This window comes from Brassica napus, unplaced genomic scaffold (genome assembly GCF_020379485.1).
Source record: "Brassica napus cultivar Da-Ae unplaced genomic scaffold, Da-Ae ScsIHWf_2097;HRSCAF=2749, whole genome shotgun sequence".
In the NCBI taxonomy this organism is placed as follows: Eukaryota; Viridiplantae; Streptophyta; class Magnoliopsida; order Brassicales; family Brassicaceae; genus Brassica; species Brassica napus.
In genome coordinates, this window is record NW_026015511.1 from 5367 (window position 1) to 11255 (window position 5889).

The 5889-nt window shown below is 42.7% G+C and overlaps 1 non-coding gene across 1 annotated transcript; it reads left to right on the top strand.

The window, feature by feature from the left end:
- The first annotated feature begins 297 nt into the window (after positions 1 to 297).
- Positions 298 to 403, top strand: LOC125600024. The gene has a single exon (XR_007333589.1). It is a non-coding gene; the product is annotated as a small nucleolar RNA R71 (small nucleolar RNA).
- Positions 404 to 5889: the final 5486 nt, after the last annotated feature.

The window sequence follows — 5889 nt, forward strand, 5'->3', positions numbered from 1 at the left end:
CTCTTGGCTTGGGTTGCCAACAAAGTGCAGCTGCTCTTGGGTAGCTTTATCAGCAATGAGGATGTCTATCTTATCCTGTAGAGCCTTCAACTCCTTCCTCGTCTGCTTATCATCTGTTCTACTACCTCTGTCGTGGTCTCCACTGTAGACTGCATCACTCTTAACCATGTTGTCAACCAGCTCCTCTGCATCCTCCTCAGTTCTCCCCAAGAAGAACCCATTGCTAGCTGTATCCAGTCTGGCCCTGTACTTAGGAAGAGCACCACGGTAGAATGTGCTCAGCAACTCTCCTTAGAGAAACCATGGTGTGGGCATTGAGCTTGGTAGCCCTTGAATCTCTCCCAGGCTTCACTGAAGCCTTCTAAGTTCTTCTGTTGAAGCTGGAAATCTCGTTTCTCAGCTTAGCAGTTCTTGAAGTAGAGAAGAACTTCTCCAAGAATGCTTTCTTGCAGTCATCCCAAGTGGTGATGGAGTCGCTGGGTAGAGACTTCTCCCACTGACGTGCCTTATCCCCCAAAGAGAAGGGGAATAGCTTGAGCTTTAAGGCATCTTCGGACACACCATTGGTTTTTGACAACCCACAGTAGCTGTCGAACCTGTCCAAGTGATCAAATGGATCCTCTAGAGCCAAGCCATGATACTTGTTGTTCTCGATCACGTTGAGGAGTCCTGATTTGATCTCAAAGTTGTTGGCTGCCACAGCGGGTGCTCGGATTCCCAATCTATGACCATGAATGTTGGGGCGGTCGTAAGTGCCAATGGGTCGAGCTGCTCGCTGTTGGTTAGCTGGAGCATTGTTATTAGCGCCATTGACGCCGCATCATGCTGATGAACGTCTCCCATATCAGTGTTAAGTCTTTGCAGTTGAGCCTGTTGCTCTTCTTCTCTTTTCTTTCTAGCACACTCTCTCTCTAAAGCTCTGATGTCTGCAGCTCGTGGAACTAGGTTTGATGGACCCTTGCTCCGCAAGTTCATACACCTGTAGATTAAAGGGAGGTGAAAAAGAATCAGTAACAAAAGAAAATAAAAATGACTTAGTCTCAAGCAATTGACTAAATCTCAATGTTTAAATCTACTCAGAATTTGGCAACGGCGCCAATTTGATGTTAGGAGTTTTCAAGGCTCCTAAGACAAATGTTGTAGTATAAATGATTGTCGAACCAGTTCTGAGAGATATCAAAGCACCGAGAATGCAAGTAATCACTTAATCTAAGTGCAACCAATGGTTTTTAAAAGGGTTCTTAAACTATAACTAACTAAAAGGAATAACTAAATGATACTTTCTTAACTATGAGAAAAGAGAACTCATGGATATAGGGATTAGACCTCGGGTGATCAAGTTTCGAACTAAGGATGTCAAACGATCAATCAAACTATCAACCTTAAGCTCGGAAACAATCCTAAACAGACTCTATGTCTAGATGAATGTTCATTTACTAACACAATTCAAACATCAAATGTCTTTGGTTGAATAATATGAAAGCAATCATAACTAGCAAGTCCAATGGCTATCCTAGCATCTCTAACAACAAATGTCTTTGGCAAAGTATGCTAAAAGCTTAGAAGAGTTGTCTCGGGCATTTCCTCGAACACCTTTCGGGTGAGAAATGCCTAAGGAACGACAATGAGTGGCCAACTCAGAAGATGCATTATGTTCACTCTGTTAGCAAGGAAATATGAATGATCTACACTAAAACATCCTAGCTCTAACCTAATCACCCTTAATCTCCCTAACCCATGAATTCAAAAGATGATTCCTCACTAATCTCCATGATTCCTCTTAAACCCATGTTGGATTTCAGATTAATCATGTAGAGAAACACAGAAAATAGATATAAGAACACATAATTTCAATAACAAAACTGATCAATTGATTCAAGAGATGACTTTCCAAAGTTTTTGGTGGTTTTTCTTAAGAACAAAGATGATCTGCCTCCTGGTGGCTTACAGAGTATTAAAACATAGGTTTAGAAAATAAAAACGTGCATAATGAAATGACCAAAAGGCCCTTGAGAAATCATAAGTTCGAGCAGAAATAAGACGCGCAGCGACCTCCGCTCGTCGCTCCGACAAGTCGCTCCATGCTTCGGGAGCGACCTCGCTGTGTCGCTGCGAGAGGTCGCTCCGGACTCGTTCTCGCGTCTCCGAGTGATGAAAACGCGAGCGACCTCCGCTCGTCGCTCCGACAAGTCGCTCTATGCTTCGGGAGTGACCTCGCTGTGTCGCTGCGAGAGGTCGCTCCGGACTCGTTCTCGCGTCTCCGGGTGATCAAAACGCGAGCGACTCTTCCCTGTCGCTCCGGTAAGGTCCCTCTGATAGGGAGATCAGAGCGACTTGATGGTGTCGCTCCGGACTGGTCGCTCCGGTAAGGTGCTCGCCCAATGATCACTTTAAACACTTCTTTTGAACTCCAATTGCACCCAAATGTCTCCAAGAACTCCATGTGGTACTCCAATACCTGATAAGGACTCATGTATGCAAAATGCAACCTAAACATGGCTAAATCCTAATCTATATGATCAAAATGCACATGGGTGAATGGATAAAACAATAGAAATATGTAAGATATCACTATCCTCCCAGTATACGCTGAAGGGGTCAACATGTCTACCAAATTTCTGGTCGTAGATTGCCAATCGGCATATAACATGATCTTGGGACGACCATGGATTCACGCCATGGGAGCAGTCCCTTCAACCCTTCATCAGATGGTGAAGTTCCCTACACCCTGGGGCATCAGAATAATCAGGGGAGACCAGGAGAACTCTCGATCCTGCTACCAGACCACCCTGAAAGGGAAGACCAAGATCTTATAGCAATTACAGAGAAGACCTCGGACCCCGCAAACCCAGGGATTAGAGGTCAATGATACAAGTAATTGGGGGTCATTCCGGAGAAGGCGGACCCTGAATCATTCCAAGAACCCGAGGAATCCTCAGAGAACATATGTCGACCGCTCCGCATGGTCTCCCCCGAAGCCCTTCAAAGTTGCATCTGCTCGCAAGACCTGGTCCTCGCAGGACCCTCGTCCCCCACCTCACATAGACAAGATCACCGAAAACCTTATCAGGTATCAGCTAGTGGTCTCGCGGATAAACAAGTGGGGCACGAGTACTTCAAGGAGACCTTCTCTGAGGGTATATCGGACGGCTCCGGAGCAAAGGGCGCCTCGCAAACGCAGGATGGAGACACTTAGCCAGGCAGGAGGCCTCCGAACCTGGTCGCTCCGGTGGATGAATGAGACTACACGTTTCATGGAAATGATGAAAACTTCATCAAAAAGAGACAGTGGTCTCCGAACACTAAGGTCCGGGGCATGAAACGAGTCTCGACCGCGGTCCCTAGACCCAAGAAAGTGGCAGAACCCCGCAGAAGAAGGAGGAACCCTACGGCAAGGACGCTCATCCCAAAAGCAAGTCAAACCCTGCGGATCACCTAGCAACAAGAGGTAAAACATGGCCTAACCACCGGGGTACCTCGCAAGCTGATATCTTGTACGTTCTCCAGACCATCATTTCTATTAATTATTTTATCTATTATTTAAGCATTATGTTTTCCTACTCTTATGTACGCTGAAACGTCTCCGGACAAAGCTTATATAATAAAATAGTTCCGACTATAAAAGAGTAGTAGGAATGTCATCTTATATATTAAACAGAAGTCACAACCTTGATTCATGTGTGATTTTTTTTAAAAATGGACCTAATAGACTTATTCCTATAATGTCATGTTACATTTAATATCTAATCTTATCATTTAAATTTTGGGCCTACCAGAGATTTTTATTGGGCTATCAATAAATTGGATTTAAATAATAGATGATTCATTGGATTTATAGATAGTATAAATTAAATAGATATAATTTAATATTGTAATACTATATCTTTATATGCTAAATATTTAAATATTTATCGATGTTAACTTTTAGAATTATAAAGTTTTTTTTTCAATAACAAAAATTATATTATCTAACAATGATTAATCTTTACTACCTTAAACCAATGAAAACAAATTTTAAACTATATAGTTTATTTTAAAAATTAAACAAAAATTAAATGTTTAATTATTTACTCGACAATATAAATCTATGAAGCGAAAAATTTAATTTTTAAAAACTTTATAAATTTGTGAAATGTTACAATATCTTTGAATATGACAATAAAAAAAATATTTTACTAATCTTTATATATATAGTTACGATTTTAATACTGAAATAATAATCCGAAAATATATATATAAAAGAAGATACAAATATATGTGAAAGTTTGAAACAATCTATTCAATGAAAAAATATTCAGTAAACTTATTATGTTTTAAAAAATTGATAGATATATATATATATATATATATAATATATACCAATTTAGAATTGATAACAAAATATTTATATAAAAATAAATCAAAACAAAAACCCGCGCGGTTGCGCGGGTCGAGATCTAGTAATACTTAAAGGGGCAAACGAGCTGGATCAGGTCCAAGAGACCTTCGATCCTGGCCAACCCTTAATGACAAGTGGTACGACCACGAATGAGACATAAGGTAGGAATGGGTCTGCGCAAGCCCGAGTATGCCGTCAATACTACCTAAAAACCCTATATAGCCTCAGGCATATCGGGGTCCCAAACAAAAATACCAAAAATGTGAAAGTACATGTATTAAAACGCCACGTGCTAGAATAATACAGGGTACACGAGGTATAATTGCCCTTGAGCAAGTGCAAAAGTCCGGGAGCACCACATAATATTCTACTTCTCCAGACGTGGAAAGTAGCAAAGCCTGACACTTGGGTTTTCACCCACACCAGCACCCTCTAAGTCTGATAGTGGCTTTCATCAGAAAGCAGCATGCAGCACGAGAACTCGATAGTGACCAGCTTCCGACCGGTAGAATGCGATACCTCAACAGGTACCGAGAGTGGCCTCACCTAGGATGGCAGAATGCGGTCGCTTTAAAACCTTAATTCCGGGTTCAGAGAAAGAACTCCGGGCTCAGACAGGCCTCAGGACCAAGAAATTATTGGTTCCCTAAAAAGACTCCAGGGTCCAAAGACCACGTGTCCAACTCAAGACCTCAGGGTCCAGAACCCACGGGTTCCCTAAGAAGAGACCCCCGGGTCCCAAGATTATTAAAATTCTCCAACCGACCCTAGGGTCCCCAGAGGAGATCCAGTCATACGAGACCCAAAGGTTCCAAGGAACCATAACATCTAGAGCCCATGCAGCCCAGGTCCTGTAAGAGATCCTCAAGCAATCAACGCTTAGCTCACTTGAGCAGTATTCACCAGCTCTCAAATCTGGAGACTCATGAGTCAAAGCTTCAAGACCCCAAAGGGCAATTACAGAAGCAATGTGAGTATCACCTACAAAGCTAAAAGATCCCAAAGACGAAGGACAAGCAAGCAGTCAAAAGATGCAAATCCGAATAACATAAAGCCACAACATGGCCATGGTTCAGTTCAACAAAACAAAAGTAGAGCAGGCCGAGAAAGCCGTTATTACAACAAAAAAAGGAGAACATGAGTTCAAGAGGAAGACCCCCCAGGCCTCAAATCTATGTCCATCCCGGAAACATGGGGAACGACAGGCTCGTCCTCAAACGTAGGAACTGGAGCACCTTTGTTCTGGGCTTCCTCCAAGGCTACTGTTTTATATTGTTCCAGAGCCTTGGCCAGGTCCCATTGGTTACTCTTCTTCTGTAGCCACTCACTCATCAATTCCCACCGAGCGGTGACTCTTGCCCCATTTACGGCCATCACCATCTCGAGCCTCAAAGTTTCTATGGCCTCTTCCAGCTCCTGGTTCTTCTTGCCAATACTCAACGTATCCGCCGAAGATATTTCAGCTGTCCTCTCCATATCCTTTAGCTTGTCTTTGAGATCACGGATCTCCA